General features: G+C 43.8%; 1 pseudogene; it reads left to right on the top strand.

Annotated features, from left to right (window-relative positions):
• Positions 1 to 14,920: 14,920 nt before the first annotated feature.
• On the top strand, positions 14,921 to 15,310 carry LOC132438900 (ribosomal protein eL22-like 1 pseudogene; annotated as a pseudogene).
• The last annotated feature ends 7,108 nt before the right edge of the window (positions 15,311 to 22,418 follow it).

Below are 22,418 nucleotides of genomic sequence, written 5' to 3' on the forward strand. Positions count from 1 at the left end.
CACTGGAATAGAAACAATGCAAGTGATTGCTTGTCTTTCCATCATGTTGCCCAATGACACAATATTAAATCTCTCTTTCCCCTCCTTTAACAACATACAGGGCAGATTCTGACCATCCTGATCACTTTTGTTGTTAAAAATAATGTAGCTTAGACAGACTTCTCATTCCAGAAATATGGAGTTGACGTACTTTTTCCTATTCCTCCCGCTAAGTACAACTAAAATCCATGAACATTACTCAAGAAGACTTGGAAAGATGAGGGCAGAAGGACTAGGGACATCAGGAACCAAGGAACAACATGGTGGTGAATTCCCTGAGTTTTCTTTTTGCCTCAGAGATCCCAGACTTGATGCTGGAGAAGCCAGAAACCCAGACACACCAACTGGTGCAAAGAAGGAAAAACTATAACAAAAGCCTCCTCTCTCTAGTCGAAGGATCAGGAAAGGTACAGCCTAACAAGACAGAAAACTTTTGGATAATAAGCTTCTACTCCACTGCAGCCAGCCCCACTCCCACCAAAATCAGCAAAAGCCTGAGAGAGGAGCCTAGCTCTCCACTCTCTTCAAGCTGAAAGGAGGTATCCCAAACCAATGGCCCCTCTCCAAGGTTGGTACTGGAGAAAGTCAAGTAGGGGACCCAGACTTTCACTCCAGCCAGGCAGTAATGAGGCCCCCTCTCCCTCTCCACTGGCGTGGTGTCAGAGAAGGTCTGGGGAGCATCAGGACTTTGACCACCCTCAGCAGTGACAAGGCCCCCTGTCGCCCATGGTACCAGTGGAGGCCATGGGTAGCAGTGATAAAGTACCCCAGCCTCTCCCAGCTAAGGCAGTATCAGCAGGGGCCTGGAGGAGCCTGAACTTCCATCTCCACTCAGCAGTAACAAGGTACCCTTTCCCCCAGTGCAGGATGTCCACAGAGGCCAAGTGGAGAACCTGGACTTCCACCCCCTACCTGGTAGTAATGAGGAGGAATTCCCCCCCTTACTTTGCTGGAGGTGTCAGTGGAGGCAGACATAATAAAAATATTTATCGAAGGCCCAAAGTCTTATAACAGTACCAAAAAGTCCAGGAGACAACTGAAAATTACTCACCGCACCAAGAACCAGGAAAATCCAGGTTGAATGAGAAAAGACAATTGATAGATTCTGATACCAAGAAGGCAGGGATGTCAGAATAATATGAATAAGATTTTGAAGCAGCTGTTAGAAAAATTTTCAACAAGCAATGATGTACACACTTGAAACAAACAAAAACATATAAAGTCTCAGCAAAGAAACAGAAGATCTCGAGACTTCCCTGGTGGTCCAGTGGTAAAGAATCCGCCTTACAATGCAGGGGATGCAGGTTCGATCCCTGGTCAGGGAACTAGGGTCCCACATGCTGCAGAGCAGCTAAGCCCGCATGCCACAACTACTGAGCTCACACACCCCAGAGCCTGCGCACCGCAACTAGAGAAGAGAAAACCTGCACACCACAACTAGAGAGAAGTCCGCATACCACAATGAAGAGCCTGTGAGCCGCAACGAAAGATCCCATGTGCCGCAACTAAGACCCGACCCAGACAAAAATAAGTAAAATAAATAAATAAGTAATTTAAAAAGAAATAGAAAATCTCAACAAAGAAATAGAAGAGGGACTTCCCTGGTGGCACAGTGGTTAAGAATCTGCCTTCCAATGCAGGGGACACGGGTTTGAGCCCTGGTCCAGGAAGATCGCACATGCCGCAGAGCAACTAAGCCCATGCGCCACAACTACTGAAGCCCGTGCGCCTAGAGCCCACGCTCTGCAACAAGAGAAGCCACCACAATGAGAAGTCTGCACACCGCAACGAAGAGTAGACCCCGCTCACCACAACTAGAGAAAGCCTGCATGCAGCAATGAAGACCCGATGCAGCCAAAAATAAATAAATTTATTAAAAAAAAAGAAATGGAAGAAACAAAGAAGAACCAAATGGAAATTTTAGAACTGAAAAAAATAACCAACCCTCCCCCCAAAAAAATCAATTATGGGCTTACAGCAGAATGGAAGAGATGAAGGAAACAATCAATGAACTTGAAGAAAGAGCAACAGAAATTATCAAATCTGAACAACAGAGAAATATAGGCTGTAAAAGAATGAACAGAGCCACAGGCAACTGTGGGACTATAACAAAAGAACTAACACTCTTGTCATCAGAGTTCTGCAGAAAGAGAGGATAAAGAGGGTGGAGTAGAAAAAGTATTTGAAAAAATAATGGCTGGAAACTTCCCTAATTTGGCAAATATCCTAAACCTACAGATTCAAGAAGCTGAGAAAATGCCGAAGAGGATGAATCCAAAAAAGTCCATGCCAAGATACATCATAGGAAAACACTGAAAATAAAGAAATGGAAAAAAATCTTGAAAGCCATGAGAGAGAAACACCTTACGTTCTATATTTTTAACACAATAAAATTAATTATTTAATTAATTTTAAAAAGCTGGGGAAAAAAGTACAAAGTGAAAGAGAAAAAAAAAAGCTGGTACTTTGAAAAGATAGGTAAAATTGACAAACTTCTAGCAAGACTGAAAAAGAAAAATGAGAGGGAAAACATGCATTACCAATATCAGGAATGAAAGAGTGCCTGCAGAGATTAAAAGGACAATAAAGGCATACTATGAAACCTATATATTCATAGATATATGACAACTTAGATGAGATGGGCCAATTTCTCAAAAAGCAAAAACTGTCACCACTCACCCCAAACGAAATAGGTAATTTAAAGAACCTGTAACAATTAAGGAAATTGGAATCGTAATTTTAAAAATTCCAAAAAAGAAATCTTCAGGCCCAGATAGTATTACTGGAGAAGCCTACCAAATGTTTAAATGAACATCAGTTCTACACAATTTCTTCCAGAAAAGATAAGCAAAGGAAACACTTCCCAATTCATTTTATAAAGCCAGTATTACCCTGTTAACAAAACCAGACAAAGACAGTACAAACAAGGAAAATTACAATGTCCTTCATGAATACAGATACAAAAATCCTTAACAAAATATTAACCAAAAAATGTAGTAACGTATAAAAAGAATTACACACCAGGATTGAGTGGGATCTATTCCAGGGTGCAAGCCTGGTTCAACAATCATATATCAACTGATGTAATCTACCATGATCATAGGCTAAGAAAAATTACATGATCATATAAACGGATGTGGAAAAAGCATTTCACAAAATTCAGTACCATTCATGATTTAAAACTCTTTGACGCTAGGCATAAAGGGGGACTTCCTTAATTTGGTAAAGAAAAAAAAAACTATCTACAGGACTTCCCTGGTGGTCCAGTGGTTAAGACTCCACGCTTCCCCTGTTGGAGGGGGGGGCGTGAGCTCGATCCTTGGTCGGGGAACTAAGATCCCGCAGGCCATGCGGTGCAGCCAAAAAAAAAAAATCTACCAAAACCCTATAGCTAGGACTTCCCTGGTGGCGCAGTGGTTAAGAATCCACCTGCCAATGCAGGGGACACGGGTTCGAGCCCTGGTCCAGGAAGATCCCACATGCTGCGGAGCAACCAAGCCCGTGCACCACAACTACTGAGCCTGAGCTCTAGAGCCCATGAGCCACAACTACTGAGCCCGTGTGCCACAACTACTGAAGCCCATGCACCTAGATCCCATGCTCGGCAACAAGAGAAGCCACTGCAATGGGAAGCCTGCACACCACAGCTAGAGAAAGCCCACACACAGCAATGAAGACCCAACAAATTTAAAATTAATTAATTAAAAAAAAAAAACCTATAGCTAACATCACACTTAATTTTGAAAGACTGATGGATGTTCCCTTAAGATTGGAAACAAAGCCGGGATTTCACTCTCAAAGCTATGGAAGTTTAACCTAAACACACACACACACACACACACACACACACACACAAAATGCAGTCGCTCTTAAAAGAGAAGGAGGGGAACATTGGCAGTCTGGCTTGGAATCTGTGTATTAGGTTTGTGTGTTTGGGATTTTTGGATCATTGCTGCCATTTGAAGTTTTTGTTTGTGTACCAAGTTGAATAGTGTCACCCACCCCAAAATTCATATCCACCCAGAATGTCAGAATATGACCCTATTTGGAAGTTGGGTCTTTGCAGATGTAATCAGTTAAGATGAAGCCATACTGGATTAGGGTGGGCCATAAATCCAGGGCCTCCTGTCTTTATAAGAAGAGAGCACGCACACAGGGGAGATGGCCGTGTGACAGAGGCCAAAATTGGAGGGAAGCAATTCCCATCTAAGCAAAGCCAAGTACTGCTGAGGACCCAAAGTACTGCTGAGGACCCAAAGAGAGGCACAGGTCGGCCCTACTGACACCCTGATTTCAGACTTCTGGCCTCCAAGACTGGAAGAGAATACATTTCTGTTGCTTTTAAGCCACCCAGTTGGTGGTCACTTGTCACTGTTGCGCTAGGAAACAAACACAGTCCGATTCTGCCTTTCCCACGATCTAGAATAAGTGGCATCTTGCTAAGAATGCCTGGGGGGTGGGGGGATGGGGGGGCTCCTCGGGCAATCCGTGTGGCTTCCTCACAAGGAGAATGAACCCCAGATCCTATTCGGGAACTGAAGAAGTGTCTTCTACACAGGAAAAAGAGGGACACAGCCTCAAGCACGCAGCATTTTTCTGTGTGTGAAAGAAGAGCAGGAAAACCCGCAAACAAAAATCACATTCTTGTAGAGCCACGTGAATGCACCGCCCGGGGCGCGTTCGCCTGGCGCCTGCTCGCTCAGCAGAAGGCCGCGGGTCAGCTGGCTGGGAGCTTAGTCACGGCCTTTCAAACCCTCCTCCGTAGCTTCCAAGTTCAAAGGAGAAAAGAAACAAGGCTTTGTGGACCATCTCAGTGAGACACCCTGCCGGTACATGTGAGTCAGGGCGAGGCAGTATCCTAATTTCTTCAAAGGTTTTCAGGTTCTCTTGGCTCCTCCTGAGTGGAGTGGTTTTCAAGTTGCTCCTGAGTCTCGCCCTCATTCTTTACCTTTCTGCCTCTATTAATGCCCCTGGACTCAGGATCAGAGCAGGCAACCAGGGGGTGTGGCTTTTCCTGGCACCTCCACCCACAACAGCAACATCATCCTCTCCACCATCACCAGCATCATCACCATCTCCATCGTGGAATATGTACAATATTATAGGAGCGACTTCTGAGCGCCTGCTGTGTGCCGACCTCCATACGAAGTCCCCTCCCAGCTGCCCTCCAGGTAGGCATTGTTCAGCCCCCGGAGAGGCAAGGAAGCTGAGTCTCAGTAACATAAATTAAAATTGTATAAATAAATAGTGTGCCTGACACCACCCAAGTAGTAAGTGGAGGCCCCGCCAGTCAGCCTGCCTCCACTGCCCCTGTTCTTTCAAGACACCATCCAGCCTCTGAAAGACAGAAAAAGGAAAACATTCCAGCCACTCCTGGAATACCACACGTCCAGGGAATCCCCAGCCTGCTGCCTGGACACGACGGATGTCCTCACCTGTCCCCCCCCCCCCCTTCTTTTCCCATCTTCTGTCACATCTTTGTTAAGCCCCTACCACGTGGCGTGGACACCAATCAGGGGGCCTGGCTTCACTTGTACGACTGAATTTTCAAGTGACTGGTCAGAGGGTTTGCGTTGGGGTGTAAGTGCTCAGTGGGTCCGGGGGCTCCCTTTGGGGTGAGTCAAATGCTTTGGAACTAGATGGAGGTGGTGGTGGCACGACATTGTGCATGTACTACGTGCCACTGAATTGTGCATTTTAAAATGGTTGAGTTTTAGGGACTTACCTGGCAGTCCAGGGGTTAAGACTCCAAGCTCCTAATGCAAGGGACCCGGGTTCAATCCCTGGTCAGGGAACTGAGATCCCGCATGCTATGTGGTGCAGCCAAATAAAATAAAATTACTTTTTTAAAAAGTTTTAAATAAATAAAATGATACAGACTTCCCTGGTGGGGCAGTGGTTAAGAATCCGCCTGCCGATGCAGGGGACACGGGTTCGAGCCCTGGTCCAGGAAGATTCCACATGCCGCGGAGCAACTAAGCCTGTGCACCATAACTACTGAGCCTGCGCTCTAGAGCCCACAAGCCACAACTACTGAGCCCATGTGCTGCAACTACTGAAGCCTGCACACCTAGAACCCATGCTCTGCAACAAGAGAAGCCACCGCAATGAGAAGCCCACGCACCAAAACGAAGAGTAGCCCCCGCTTGCCGCAACTGGAGAAAGCCCACGAAGACCCAACACAGCCAAAAATAATTAATTAATTGTAAATAAGTAAATTAATTAATTAATTAAATGGTTGAGTTTTAGATAATCAACAAGGACATACTCTATAGCACAGGGAACTGTACTCAATACTCTGTAATAACCTATATGGGAGAAGAATCTGAAAAAGAGCAGATATATGTATATGTATAACTGAATCACTTTGCTGTACACCTGAAACTAACACAACATTGTAAATCAACTATACTCCAATATAAAATAAAAATTAAACTCTCTCTCTCTCTCTCTATCTATATATATATATATATATATATTTTTTTTTTTAAAGAGGGAATTCCCTGGTGGTCCAGTGGTTAGGACTCTGCTCTTTCACTACCAAGCGTCCAGGTTCCATCCCTGGTTAAGGAACTAAGATCCTGCAAGCTGTGCGGTGCAACGAAAAAAAAGAGGAAAAGGAAAGAAAGGAAAGGAAAGGAAGAAAGGAAGAAAGGAAGAAAGGAAGAAAGGAAGAAAGGAAGAAAGGAAGAAAGAAAGAAAGAAAGAAAGAAAGAAAGAAAGAAAGAAAGAAAGAAAGAAAGAAAGAAAAGAAAGAAAAGAAATAAATAAAATGGTTGATTTTATGTGACGTGAATTTTGCCTCAGTAAGTTGAAAGGGTTTGGGAATTGCACGACAAAGGAACTCCATGGCTGAGGATTTTTAACGCGGTCACAGCCTAAACGCCCATCTCACCCCTTTCTTGGCGGGAACCACGTTCAGGCAGCAGCCAGCTCCCCAGGACAGCCTTGGTGTTGGCGGGTCATTTGGTGAGCGGCGCTGGGGCACAATTTCGGTGGCACTGTCCTGCCCTCCCATTTCAGTGGCCCCATGTCTTACACATCCTGTTCACACTAAAGCTGAAGTGAGACAGGATATCCAGGGACTTGAAAGTAGGGTTTGCTGAGAGGTGACTCAGGAAGATGGATTCTCCAAGTACCTGCCCCTCCGAGGCTATGATTTCCCCTTCGGTGGTGCTTCTAGAAAACTGACGACAGACAGAACGACCCGCGCATGTCGCTGAGCACCCTCCCCAGGGAGCATGACAAGGCAGCTGCCTAATTCCTGGGTGGCCTCTGACGGCTGTGACCCTCTGACACGTGTTGCCTGGCAGGTCTTCCAAGAGATGCTGCAGGAGGCCCCAGCAGGACCAACCTGGCCACAGGTGAGGAAGGGCAGCTTCCAGCCTTCTTGACGAGGAGAGAGAGAAACAAAAAACAGCTAAATAATCCCATCAAAGGTGCCCAAGCAAATCCTGGTCCACACACATTCACAATAGCCAAAGGTGAAATAGAGAGCTAATGAGAACCTACTGTATAGCGCAGGGAACTCTACCCGGTGCTCTGCGGTGACCGAAATGGGAAGGAAATCCAAAAAAGAGGGGATATGCGTATACGTATAACAGCAGAAAATAACACAACATTGTAAAATAACTATACTCCAATAAAAATTAACTTTAAAATAAATAAAGTTTATAAAATAAATGATCAAAATGGTAATTAAAAAAAAATAGCCCAAGGTGGAAACATCCCAAGTGTCCATCAACCATCAATGAATGATGGATAAACAAGGGGTGGAAATCCATACGATGAAATATTGCTCAGCCATAGAGGGGAATGACACACACTACGATGTGGATGGACCCTGAAAACATGAAGCTCTGTGAAAGAAGCCAGACACAAAAAGACCACAGTCTGCATGATTCCATTTATACGATCTGTCTCAAATAAGTAAATTCAATAGAGACAGAAAGTGAATTGGTGGTTGCCAGGGATGGGGGAGGGAGGGGCGTGGCAGATGACGAGGGATGCTTCAGGGTATGAGTTTCCCTTTGCAGGTGATGAAAATGTTTGGGGAACTTGTTAGAGGTGGTGGTCACACAACATTGCAAAAGTACTGAATGCTACTGACCTCACACTTTAAAATGGTTAATTAAAAAAATTATATACATGTTTGTAGGAAAAGCTACATAACATAAAATTTACCATTTTAGCCATCTTGAAATGTCCGGTTCAGCGGCGTGAAGTGCATTCACATTGTTGTGCAACCATCACCACCACCATCCACCTCCAGAACTTTGTCATCTTCCCAAACTGAGTCTCTTTCCCCTTTAAACACTAATTCCCCACCCTCCTCCTTCAGCCCTTGTCAGCCACCCTTCTACTTTCTGTCTCAACCCTAGGGACCTCTTATAAGTGGAATCATGTAATATTTGCCCTTTTGTGATTAAAATAGTTAATTTTATGTCATGTGAATTTCACGTTGATTGGAAGGAAAGAGAGAAAGAAGGAAAGGAAGGAAGGAAGGGGAAGGAGAAGGAAAGGGATGGGAAGGAAAGGGAGAAAGGGAGAAAGGGAGAAAGGGAGAAAGGGAGAAAGGAAGAAAGGAAGAAAGGAAGAAAGAAAGAAAGAAAGAAAGAAAGAAAGAAAGGAAGGAAGGAAGGAAGGAAGAAAGAAAGGGAGAGAGAGGGAGGGAGGGAGGGAAGGGTGGAAGAAAGGAAAAGAAACCAATCAATCCATCTCAGCCCCCTCCTCACTGAGACTGTTGTAGCCACAGACTGGATCTGGGTCAAGGTGACCGCAGCCCCTTCTGAATCTACCCTTCACCCTCCACTGTCATCCCCGGGGATGAGACTGAATTGGCAGCAGGTCAAAATAAAATGTTTGTGGGGCAGTAGCAGCCTTAGGGGGCCTGTGAGATGATGGTGGGAGAAAATGCCGTCCTCAGATAACAGCTTCATGAACAACTCTCAGGTTTAAGTGCACGAGAAAAGTGTCTCGGCTGTGGTTTCCTCTCTAAGTGTTCCAGAGTGGACAGCGCATGCCTGCTAATGGAAAGGTCTGCATCCGCTTCCTGGATTTCGTGAACAGGGTAAAAACCCAGGAGAGAAGGTGCCCACACCATCGCCAATCGCACCCCATCCATTTGTGTGCTGAGCCTAACGTCAGGTTAATTATTTATGACGGGGCTCCAAAGGAAGTGTTAGGAAGAGGCTGGCTGCCTCTTCTAATTGCCAGGTTTCTGAGAAGAAGCTTCAGCCTGGAGGGAGTTTTGTGATTAGAATGAAAGGAAATATAAAAAGCAAAGTGTGCTTTGGCCTGGTTCAAAAGAACAGACTACTGAGAACTAAAAAGAAAAAGTAATTATTAATAACCAGAATATGGAAAGAAAAGGGGATGACAGAGGAAAGACGGTTTCTACCCAGCCCTCACCTGAATCTCCTGCAACCAGAAACCAAGGGGAGCTGCCCACAGAGTCATGCACCAGACGTGGAGCAGATCGGTTGTTGATTCTGAAGATGAAACAGCATAAGGCTGCCTTCCGTTGGGAAATCTCAGAGCCAGGGGTCTAAGGTAGAGGGGGCTTCACCATGAAATCAAATTGAACTTTGGTTTTCCAAAAACAGCACGTGTGACACCTATTTAATTTCTAGCCATTTTTCTCTTATAAGCGCATCATCTAACTTTACAAAAAAAATTTTTTATTGAAGTATAGTTGATTTACAAAGTTGTGTTAATTGCTGCTTACAGCAAAGTGATTCAGTTATACATATGTGTGTATATATATATTCTAATATTCTTTTCCATTATGCTTTATCATAGGAAATTGAATATAGTTTCCTGTGCAATACAGTAGGACCTTGTTGTTTGTCCATCCTGTATATAAAAGTTTACATCTGCTCATCCCAACCTCCCACTCCATCCCTCCACCAGCCCCCTCCCCCTTGACAACCACCAGTCTGTTCTCTATGTCTGTGAGTCTGTTTCTGTTTCATAGATAGGTTCATTTGTGTCATATTTTAGATTCCACATATAAGTGATATTATATGGTATGTATCTTTCTCTTTGACTTACTTCACTTAGTATGATAATCTCTAGTTGCATCCATGTTGCTGCAAATGGCATTATTTCATTCTTTTTTATGGCTGAGTAGTATTCCATTGTATATATGTACCATATCTTCTCTATCCATTCATCTGTTGATGGACATTTAGGTTGTTTCCATGTCTTGGCTATTGTGAATAGTGCTGCTGTGAACATAGGGATGCATGTATCTTTTTGAATTAGAGTTTTGTCTGGATATATACGCAGAAGTGGGATTGCTGGATCATATGGTAGCTCTAGTTTTAGTTTTCTGAGGAACCTCCATACTGTTTTCCACAGTGGCTGCACCAACTTACATTCCCACCGACAGTGTAGGAGGGTCCCCTTTTCTCCACATCCTCTCCAGCATTTATTTGTAGAGTTTTTAATGGTGGCCATTCTGACTGGTGTGAGGTGGAACTTCATCGTAGTTTTGATTTGCATTTCTCCAACAATTATCGATGATGAGAGTCTTTTCATGTGCCTCTTGGCCATTTGTATTTCTTCTTTGGAGAAATGTCTATTTAGGTCTTCTCATCTAACGTTTTTGTAGCTGCTTCTTACTTGGGCAATGAGTACCCAGCCCTTGGGTCATTCACATCCCGCAAGATCAGAAAGGAAGAAAAAAATAGAAAGAAAAAAGGCTTCCAAATAGTCCCATTTTGCTACTCAGAGAAAATTTGGTAGGGGAAGAAGTTATAATGGTAGCAGATAAAATGCAATTTGAAAGTTACCTGTTTATTTATGTATCACCCTTGTCCCCAGCCATCACTGGCAACTAAGAGTTGACTTATTTATCAGTTTAAATCCCAGGTACTCTTCCTTGGGAGCAAGAAGTGGCGTATCAGGAAACGGTGAGAAGTTCTGTGGCAAAGACACGATTTGTAGCTCAACTGCTGGAGGACATTTTCATTTGCATCCCACCAGGCAAACTCAAGTCTGAGTTTCTATGGCTTTTGAGGCACATTTTATTTCCTTTCCTGGCACCCCACTCTCCTCAGCAAGAACTATCCATTAAGGTGTGGAATTTAATAACACGCATGCTTAATTATAGACGTTGCATTTGCCTGTCCTGGAGGATTGAAAACAAAGTGTCTCCTAAAAAACTCAAGACTGGGGTCATGAATGGGATCAGACTCACAGATCAAGAAATGCCACCAGACGTTTAAGAAAGGGATGGATGGGGACTTCCCTGGTGGAACAGTGGCTAAGACTCCACGTTCCCAACGCATGGCGCCTGGGTTCAATCCCTGGTCAGGGAACTAGATCCCACATGCTGCAACGCAGATCCCGCAGGCAGCAACGAAGACCCGACAGAGACAAATAAATAAATAAATAAAATATTTAAAAAAAAAAAAAAAAGGAAATGGACCGATGATGAAGCAGGGAGGGGCTGTGCATGGTGACTGAAACTCGTCCAGGGTTATCCACTAGAGGACCCGCCCCGGCGAGGTCTCTGATGATATGGGCAGTGCAGCGCACGGGTCCAAGTTGGAAAATATTGCTATGACTTTTCCTCTGCCAGGAAGGTACCTCCCTGTTTCTTTCCTCAGGCAACTCAACGCCCTCAAGACAGTTGTCTGACAATGTAACTATCCCCCCCATGGTGGAGTGAGCTCCCCATCACAGGAAACATTCAAGTAGAAATAAGAGAAAATACGTCTGTACTACATTTGTTCCAAAGTCCCTTCCAGCTCTTCAGACTGTGTGAATTTTCAGGTTAACAGAATTGAAGGCCATTCCCAAATCACAACAGCTGCTCTCCGGCCAACATTCCATCTGGTGAATCATGGAGGGAAACAGCGGTGGAGGTTATCAAAACTAATGATGGACAAAACTGTGACCGTGAATCAGAGAGGGGGCCCCCCACAGCTTCAAGGTAGGGTCCCCATCTGAGGATGTGGGAAACTGGCACCCTCGTGCCTTGCTGGTGGGAATGCAAAATGGTGCAGCCGTTGTGGAACACAGTTTGACAGTGCATCAAAAATTAAAGATAGAATCACCAGGCGACCCAGCAATTTCACTCCTAGGTGTATCGTATACCCAAAAGGATTGAAAACAGGTATTAAAACAAATACAGCTGACCATTGAACAATGAGGGGGGTCAGGGACACCGACCCTCCGCCCAGTTGAAAATCTGCATTTAACTTACAGTCGGCCCTTCACATATGGAGTTCCCCCATATCCGAGGTTCCCTGTCCCCGGATTCAACCAACCACGGATCATGCAGTACCTCAGTATTGACTATTGAAAGACGTCTGCCATGCAGTTCAAACTGATGTTGTTCAAGGGTCAACTTATATACACAGTTCATAGAAGCATTATTCAAATAGCAAAAAGATGGAAACAGCCAAAATGGCCATCAATGGATAAATGAATAAACAAATTGTGTTTTTATATATACATAAAGTATTTTAATATACATTATTAGAGACACAGTTATGTATATAGTATATAATGGAATATTTCTCAACCATAAAAAGGAATGAAGTATGGATATATGCTATGTGATGAGCCGTGAAAACATTACGCTAAGTGAGAGAAGCCAGACACAGAAGGTCCCGTGCTGTATGATTCCATTTACATGAAATATGTAGACTAGGTAGAGAGACAGAGGCAGATTGATGGTGGCTGGATGCTGGAGGGCGGGAGGAATGGGGAGTGACCACGTAATGGGTACCGGGTTTCCTTTGGGGACGATGAAAATATTTTGGAACTCGATAGCTGTGGTGGCGACACAACACTGTGAATGCACTAAACGCCACTGAATTGTTCACTTTAAAATAGTTAACTTTACGGGACTTCCCTGGTGGTCCAGTGGTTCAGAACCCGCCTTCCAATGCAGGGGACGCAGGTTCAATCCCTGGTCTGGGAACTAAGATCCCACATGCCACGGGGCAACTAAGCCTGCACGCCACAGCTAGAGAGAAACCCGCCGGCCGCAACTAAGGCCCAAACGCAGCCGAAAATAAAATAAATAAATACATTTAGAAAAAAAAAAAAAGGGGCTTCCCTGGTGACGCAGTGGTTGAAAGGGCGCCTGCCGATGCAGGGGACACGGGTTCGTGCCCCGGTCTGGGAAGATCCCACATGCCGCGGAGCAGCTGGGCCCGTGAGCCATGGCCGCTGAGCCTGCGCGTCCGGAGCCTGTGCTCTGCAACAGGAGAGGCCACAACAGTGAAAGGCCCGCGTACCGCCGAAAAAAAAAAAAAGAAAAAAAATGTATCACAGAGCTAAAAAATACAACCAACTAGTGAATATAACAAAAAAGAAGCAGACCTCACAGATATAAAGAACAAACTAGTGGTTACCAGTGGGGAGAGGGGAGGGGGGGAAGGGAAATTTTTTTTAAAATAGTTAACTTTATGTTGTGCGAATTTCACCTCAGTTAAAAATCTGTGAATGGTTCCCAGCCCAGAATGAAGAGCGGTCCCTGGAGCTCACTGCTGTGTGCCTCAGGGCAAGATGATTGACCTCTCTGTGCCTCAGCTTCTTGGTTTATCAACGAGAGACAGTAATACCTGCCTTTCAGAGTTGTTCCTAAGATTACAGATCATTTACATTATGTGCCTGGCATGTATTAACTATTATGAAAAAAAATAGGAGACACCCTGATGTGAACATTTCTAGAATGGAATGGCTCTAGAATGTAGAGCCAGGGTCCTCGCTGACATTCTTCAATCAATAAAACAGGTGGTCTAGTTGTCAGAATATACTACCTCCCTCTTGAGAATCGGTTTATAAGAGAGAGGAACAAACGTTACTATTGTATCACCTTCTGCTTACACAACTATCAAATAGGAATCACCAGGTTGGAACTCAGCATTTACTGTGTGCCAAATACTTTCCTTGTTGGAGCTCGCCCAACCCTGGAGGCCTTAAGCGTGTGTCATTATTCCTGTGGGTTTCAGAGCTAGGCGAGCCCTCGGAGTGGGCAGGGAGGCCCAGAGAGGTGATTCGTTGCCCACCATCACACAGCTTAGGACCCACGTCCTAGCCCCTTTGGGAGGTCCCTTTCCACCTCTCCAAGGTGCACTGGAGGGCAGCTCAGAAATTTGCTAGAAAGCAGAAAAAAAATCCTACATGAGATTTGAAATCTGACATGAAGGACAGGTGACGTGCACCCCAGAAACTCAGCAGTACACCCCGAAAGTCAGTGTCCCTGTAGAATTTTTCAGAAGAGTGGCTATATCTCAGCAAGCTTAGCTTTCACTGCAGTTTCGACCCTAGATTATTAAGCTGAATACAAACAGCCCATTTGCAAGAGATGATAAATGATTTAAAATATAAATAAATACATTGAATCTTACCAGCAACTCAATTAGCAAAAAAGAAAAAAGAGAGAGAGAGAGAGATTTACCTGTGCTGAGGAAGGCATGTGTGAATGGGTAAAACCCTGTAGGAAGAGTAAATTGACAATATCTTTTAAAAGCCTTTCAGGGGCTTGCCTAGTGGCGTGGTGGTTAAGAATCCGCCTGCTAGTGAAGGGGACATGGGTTCAAGCCCTGGTCCAGGAAGATCCCACATGCCGCAGAGCAACTAAACCCGTGCGCCACAACTACTGAGCCTGCGCTCTAGAGCCCAGGAGCCACAACTACTGAGCCCACTGCCACAACTACTGAAGTCCATGCGCCTAGAGCCCGTGCTCCGCAACAAGAGAAGACACTGCAATGAGAAGCCCGCGCACTGCAATAAAGAGCGGCCCCCGCTCGCTGCAACTAGAGAAAGCCCGCGCGCAGCAACCAAGACCTAACGCAGCCAAAAATAAATAAATAAATTTATATTTTAGAAAGCCTTTCAAACGTTCACACCCGCTCTGATCGCGCCGCCGGCGTGCAAGATGGCGGTGAAGAAAGACAAGAAGCCTAAGAAGTCAACCTGGAAGTTTAATTTGGACCTTACTCATCCAGTAGAAGATGGAATTTCTGATTCTGGAAATTTTGAACCGTTTCTACGGGAGAAGGTTAAAGTGAATGGAAAAACTGGAAATCTTGGGAATGTCGTTCACGTTGAACGCTTCAAGAATAAAATCACAGTTGTTTCTGAGAAACAGTTCTCTAAAAGGTATTTGAAACACCTTCCCAAGAAATACCTTCAAATGAACAATCTTCGTGATTGGCTCCGTGTGGTCGCATCCGACAAGGAGACTGATGAACTTCGTTACTTCCAGATTAGTCAAGATGAAGATGGATCCGAGTCTGAGGACTAGACGAAGCCGTCCCTTTCAGGGCTTTGCTTGCTAACAAAACCAATCACGTATACGAGAGAAACATCTTGAAATGGACCTTTAGTTTATCAGTGAATGAAAAACATTACTCTGTATGTTAAGCCTTCATCTCTTTGATTTAAGTGGATCCTGGTTTTGCTTTAATACTTTAAAAAAAATTTTATTGGGGTGTGGTTGATTTACAATGTTGTGTTAGTTTTGGGTATACAGCAAAGTGAGTCAGTTACACACATGCACTCCTTTTCTTTTTTAAGATTCTTTTCCCATATAGGCCATTACAGAGTATTGAGTAGAGTTCCCTGTGCTATACAGCAGGTTCTTATTAGTTATCTGTTTCATGTATAGTAGGATGTACATGTCAGTCCCAATCTCCCAGTTTATCCACCCCCCCGCCCCCCCCACCCTTATCCCCTGGTAACCATAAGTTTGTTTTCTACATCTGTTACTTTACTTCTGTTTTGTAAATAAGTTCTTTTGTACTCCTCTGTTGTTGTTTTTTTTAATACTTTCTGTAAGCAGTATTTAAGTAGCCTATAGCTGGTGGAATTTCTTCCAGGATTTCTGAAGTGTGCTACTTTCACAAACGTCCTTGAGTTAAAGTATAGAGTGAAAAAATGAAGCACAATTTTGGGTGGAACTTCATATAATAAAATATTTAAATTCTCGAAAAAAACCCCAAAAAACAAAAAAAAGTTCACACACTTTCACCCCATAATTTCCCCTTCTAGGACTCGATCCTAAAAAACACAGAAGAACAGATAATGTTTTATGTCCCCAATGCTAATCAAAGTATTATTTATAATGGAAAAGTAGAAAAAGCCTAGAAGACCAACAGTAGGGCTACAGTTCAGTAAATCATTACACAAATCCATACAATGGAATAGTAAGCAGTCATTAAATGATCCTAATAATACGGGGAAATGCTTATGATATAATATTGTTCAAAAAAGCAGGCTAACGTAGAGACAGATTCATAGAGACAAAAAGTAGAATGGTAGTTGCCAGGGGCTGAAAGGAAGGGAGAATGGTGAGTTATTATTTAATGGGTACCAAGTTGCAGTTTGGGAAAATGAAAAAGTTCTCAAGATGGATGACAGTGATGGTTGTGCGAAAATGTAAATGGACTTAATGCTACTGAACTGTACGTTTTAAAATGGTTAAACAATGTTCATTCCAGCACTATTTACAACAGCCAGGACATGGAAGCAACCTAAGTGTCCATCGACAGGTGAATGGATAAAGAAGGTGTGGCACATATATACAATGGAATATTACTCAGCCATAAAAAGAAATGAAATTGAGTTATTTGTAGTGAGGTGGATGGACCTAGCGTCTGTCATACAGAATGAAGTAAGTCAGAAAGAGAAAAACAAATACCATATGCTAACACATATATACGGAGTCTAAAAAAAAAAAATGGTCCTGATGAACCTAGGGGCAGGACAGGAATAAAGACGCAGACATAGAGAATGGACTTGAGGACACGGGGAGGGGGAAGGGTAAGCTGGGACAAAGTGAGAGAGTAGCATGGACATATACACACTACCAAATGTAAAATAGATAGCTAGTGGGAAGCAGGTGCATAGCACGGGGAGATCAGCTCGGTGCTTTGCGACCACCTAGAGGGGTGGGATAAGGAGGGTGGGAGGGAGGTGCAAGAGGGAGGGGACATGGGGATATATGTATGCATATAGCTGATTCACTTTGTTATACAGCAGAAATCAACAGAACACTATAAAGCAATTATACTCCAATAAAGATGTTTAAAAAATGGTAGATTTTGTTATGTGCATTTTTTACCACAATAAAAAAAGCAGGATAAAAAACATACATATATGATATGATCCTAACCACATAAGAAAAAAAGTTATATACGAAATATTACCAACAAAATAGAACAAAATAGTAATATTGGTTGCCTCTTGATAAGAGATAGATGACTTTAGGGTCTTCCCTGGTGGCGCAGTGGCTAAGACTCCATGCTCCCAATGCAGGGGGCCTGGGATTGATCCCTGGTCAGGGAACTAGATCCCACATGCTGCAACTAAGAGTTCACGTGCCACAACTAAGGAGCCCGCCTGCCGCAACTAAGACCTGGTGCAACCAAATAAATAAATAAATATTAAAAAAAATAATATCTAAAAAAAAAGGAGAGAGACAGATGACTTTAATTTTCATGTCTCTATTTTTCTGTATTTTCTATATATTCTATTATGTGGATGTACGTTGTAATATTCAGGAAAAAATAAACTTGAATTTTTAAATGCAGCCTAATTGAACAAAGGAAGAATTAAGAGTTTCTAGCGTAGCTTTTTCCCACAATTTGCTCACAAATATAACAACCTACCATCCGCATTCTTTTCAGAGATGAGAAATTGTTCTATAAAACAATTTTAAAACCCAGCATTTCAGAAGAAAAAAATTATGGAAGATAAAGTCCGTGTGTGTTTACAGTGTCTTGATTTGCTATCATGTTTCGTCTTAACCCGTCTTATTCTCTTTAATTCCCCATGAACTTAGAAGACACAGTCACAGTGCAGCTAAAATTTTGCCTTTGCTATGACTTAGTTTATGAATGTTATAAATATAACTGATTTGTAAGGGAGAAAGCACATTCTTGGCAAAAACCAAATGTCTCTTAAGATGGGCTTAATTAAAACAAAATACTCTCTAAATAGAATACCTCATCAGAATGCATGAAAATTTTAGAAGTTGGACATGACAAAGTAGGTTTAAAGACATAAGATTATTTAAAGCAAAACATTCTTCTCTGTAAGAGACCCAAAATACGTCTAAGGGTGCACGAAAAGTCAAGACTGCAGAACAAAGACTCTGTGTTTGAAATTTTAATGTGCGTATTTTAAAAAGCCAAGAAATACGACCATAATCTGGGTGAGATTAGACAAAACCAGGAAGGTGATAAAGTAGCAGAAGGAAGTGCCTTTCAACAGAAGAATTTTAGGCTTTATAGAGAGACCTTAGCTCTAAAAATGACGGTGGCAAGCGGCCACAGTCAAGGCAAAACTTCATGGTTAAAAGACAAAGGGCATTTTTAAAAGTTATTTCCATGTTCCCCCTCTGGAAAGGGTTTTTTCATTTGCTCACTTAACTATGAAATTTTACTACATTTCCCAAATGATCTTGACCACATACCGTGGAAGTAACCAGGAATGAAGCCCTCCCAATTTGAATTTCTGAAACAGCTACGAGTTGAAGGTACACCTAGTGCAGCCTCATATTCCAAAGGGTCAGTTAAAAACAACCTCTGAAGAGCAACAGCCTTTAAAATGCATTTGCCAAAAAGCAAGCATCCCATTTTAAGTTCAAAGTTTTATCTGTTCTGTTTGCCGACACTTAAAAGGTAAATTTGGGGGAGATGTTGGATTGTCGAGTCCCATGGGGCAGATGTTTTTTTTTTTATCAGTAAGGACCCTGAATGCCTGGGTCTGCTCACCTGGGCCTCCTGCACCCAGCATCCCTGGCCAGACCCTTGTTTTCATTGTTGATCCACCTAAGAAACGTTGTGTGGTTGAAAAGCACATAAGACTAAATTATATTTAATTTTTCCACATGCAGTTAAATAACTAACTCAAGAGTATATCATTTTTTACCTGTCTATCTGCAATTCTCAGGGCCTGAAGGGTTTTAAGATAATTTTTCAAGGATGGGTAAACTCAGAGTACTTACATGTTTCCCAAGTAAAGAACTTACTTTCTGTTTCCAAAAATATCAAATGCTCTGAGCAGCATCATGTTCTTTATCTTTTTTTTTTCCAGGCAGAATCAGAGTGGGCTGGGATAAAGGTAAAGTACCTCTTTATAGTGAGGTACGCTACACTCTGAACCTTTCAATGTTGTGATTAATCTTTCTAGACTTTTATAGAGAGATGCCTGGGAGTCATTACTTGGGGAAGGATTGGGGAAGGTAATTGGGACATATTTGCGTTTTAGAAAGATGTGTGTGGGAGAGGGAGGTTTAGAGGGTCGAGACAGGAGGCAGAAAGACAAGTTTGGAATTCGATGCTGGTCAAAGACAAGGGTCCAAGCTCTGATGGTAGAAGTGGAGATGGACAGGGAGAAGTGGTCAGATTCAGATATAAAAAGAGAGAGATTCGGCAAGATAGCATCTTTATCCTTGTTCTAGTTACTACTGCTGTGTAACAAGCCAGCCCCAAACCTAGAGGCATAAAACAACCCTTCTGTTATGTTGATGGATTTTGTGGGTGTGGAATTAACACTGGGCACAGCAAGGATGGCTTGTCCCTCCTCCTTGGTGTCTGAGGCTTCAGCTGGGACGATTCAAAGGCTGGGAGGCGTGGGAGGCAACTGGATGGCTGGGGGCTGGAAGCATCTGGAGGCATCTTCACTCACTGTTTGGCAACTGACACCCGTTTTCAGCCAGGACCTCAGCTGGGGCTGACAGCCAGAACACCTAGGTGTGGTCTGTGCTTCCTCACAGTATGGTGGCCTCATGTAAGGTCTTTGACATGATGTCAACTCAGTGCCCCAAACACAAGTGTTCCAGTGAACAAGGCAAGAGCTGAATAGCCTTTTATGACCCAGCCTTGGAAGTCATTTAGTGTCATATGTCACATTAGTTACAAGTGAGTCATAAATTTGCCCAGATTCAAGGAGTGGGGGTGATTTGCACTCCATCTCTTGATGGGGTGACAAGGTTCTAGAAGGGCATGTGGGACAGGAGTTCTTGTTGTGGCCATCTTTGTGAAATACAATCTGCCGCAACCATCAACCATTCTCTCTGCAATGGCCAAGTGCCAGCCCAGGTAATCCCCACAATGACCACGAGACAGGTGTTATCAACTCATTTCACAGGCTTAGTGAGGTTGAGTGGCTCGTCCAAGGGTATTAGGCCAATGAATGAAAGACCCAGAACCAGGGGGTCTGACTCCAAAGTCCCTTTCCTTATCCATTCTCTGGGTGTACGTGATTATGGGGGTCTGAGAACAGGAAAAGTAGAAGTCAGGACCCACACATTGGACGATGAAGGGAGAACAGGAGAAGGGACAGGTTTTTGTCGTGGCATCGAGGTGAGGCCAGTGCTGGAACCCTGCAGAGATGCCCAGGACAGAGCTAAATGTCTGGACCGCAAGTGCCCAGAGAGCCAGAATGGGAGCTATCAGCTGGGAAGAGGGTGTGGAGGTGGAGGGAGAGGAAGCCGCTGAGCACCGAGGTCCAGAAAACACCAGGCTGTTCCCTGGACAGGACCGGAGAACGGGGCGCTGGGCAGGGATTGGCGGTTGGGTCAGACGAGAGGCCGGGGCCGGAAGCACTGAGACCATGGACGTTAGGCTGATGGAGGACCCACCAGGAACGCAGACTGTCATTGTAGAGCCATGAGTCTGATCCAAAAAAACCTATCATCTGAAAATACCGTGCTAAGTGAAAGAAGCCAGGCACGACAGGCCACATGTTATGTGATTCCATTTATCTGTGCAACGCCCAGAGTCGGCAAATCCATAGAGATAGAAAACTGGGGCTGTGCGGAGGAGGGCATGAGCCGGGGGTTTCCTCCTGGAGTGACGAAAGCGTCTGGAACTAGACAGGAGCGATGGTTGCGCAACATCCTGAATGTACTAAGTGGCCACTGGTAGTAAATTTTGTGTCATGTTTTATGACAATTAAAAAAAAGCATCCCATATCCCTAAAGGGAAAAATGGGTACATTGAACCTCATTAAAACTAAAAAGATTTGCTCTGCAAAAGACCCTGATGAGGCTATGAGGAGACATCTCACAGACTGGGAAAAATTATTTGCAAATCACATAGCCAACAAAGGACTCGTGTTGAGAATATATAATTTTCAAAACTCAACAGTAAAAAAAAAGAAAGTGGGCCACTTGGATCCAGTGAAAAGGGAGTGGAGGAGAAATGCCTTTCCACGGCTCTCTTTAACGAGAAGTAGTCTGTGCGATTATCTGACCAATGTCTGTGTGTCCCCAGTTAGAGCCCAGAAAAATCAGTTACTAGGCCTGGTTTTGCTCACTATGTGTCCCACGCCTGGCCCAGCGGCCAGCACACAGTAGAAGCAGAATAAATATGAATGAATGAATGAACAAACCAATGAGCAGGGGCAGGGACCTGGTAAGTGCTGGCCAGATGGACCTAGAACCTCTAAAGTATGATGACTGGAGATCCCATTGACACAGACCCCCAAAAACAGCAACGAGGAGCACATTCGTTCATTCATTCATCCGGTGAATATTTGTTGAGCACCTACTGTGTGCCAGACTCTGTTTTAAGCATATGAACTACATCGACGATCAAAACACACAACAATCCCTGCACTCATGGAACGTAATTTTACTCCATATGAAAAGACAAGGCATTATTCACAGCAGCCGAAAAATGGTAGCAACCCAAGGATCCATGGACGGATGAATGGATAAACACAATGCGTCCATCCATCCAACAGAACACTCCTCAGCCTTAGAAAGGAAGGAAATTCTGACACCTGCTACAACGTGGACGAACCTCGAGGACATTACGCTAAGTGAAATAAACCAGACGCGAAAGGACAAATACCGTGTGATCCCACTTCTATAAGGTCCCTGGAGGAGCCAGATCCATAGAGACAGAAAGTAGAGGGTGGGGCCCGGGGCTGGGGGAGGGGGAGGGGAGCTAGTGTGTAATGGGGACAGAGTCTCAGTTTGGGAAGATGAAATGGGTTCTGGAAATGGACGGTGGTGATGGCTGCACAACAATGTAAGTGCACTTAATGCCGCTGAACTGGATGCCTGAAACTGGTTAAAATGGTAAATTGTGTGTTAAGTGTGTTTTACCACAATTAAAAACATTCTAATAATAAGGGCTGTGGAGAAAGGAAATTTGTGAACAAGATTACCATTTTAAGGAGGGCAGTCAGAGTTTGTTCATACTTCTATTCATATTCAATTGATAGGATTTTTAGCTGCTCTTGAGAGATAGAATGGCATTACAAATTATTGAGGGGAGGATATCTGTGCAACGAAGATCACTTAAGGGAATTCCCTGGCGGTCCGGTGGTTACGACTCAGCGCTCTCACTGCCGAGCCCGCAGGTTCCATCCCTGGTCGGGGGAAATAAGATCCCACA

This window comes from Delphinus delphis, chromosome 15 (assembly GCF_949987515.2).
Source record: "Delphinus delphis chromosome 15, mDelDel1.2, whole genome shotgun sequence".
NCBI classification, from domain to species: domain Eukaryota; kingdom Metazoa; phylum Chordata; class Mammalia; order Artiodactyla; family Delphinidae; genus Delphinus; species Delphinus delphis.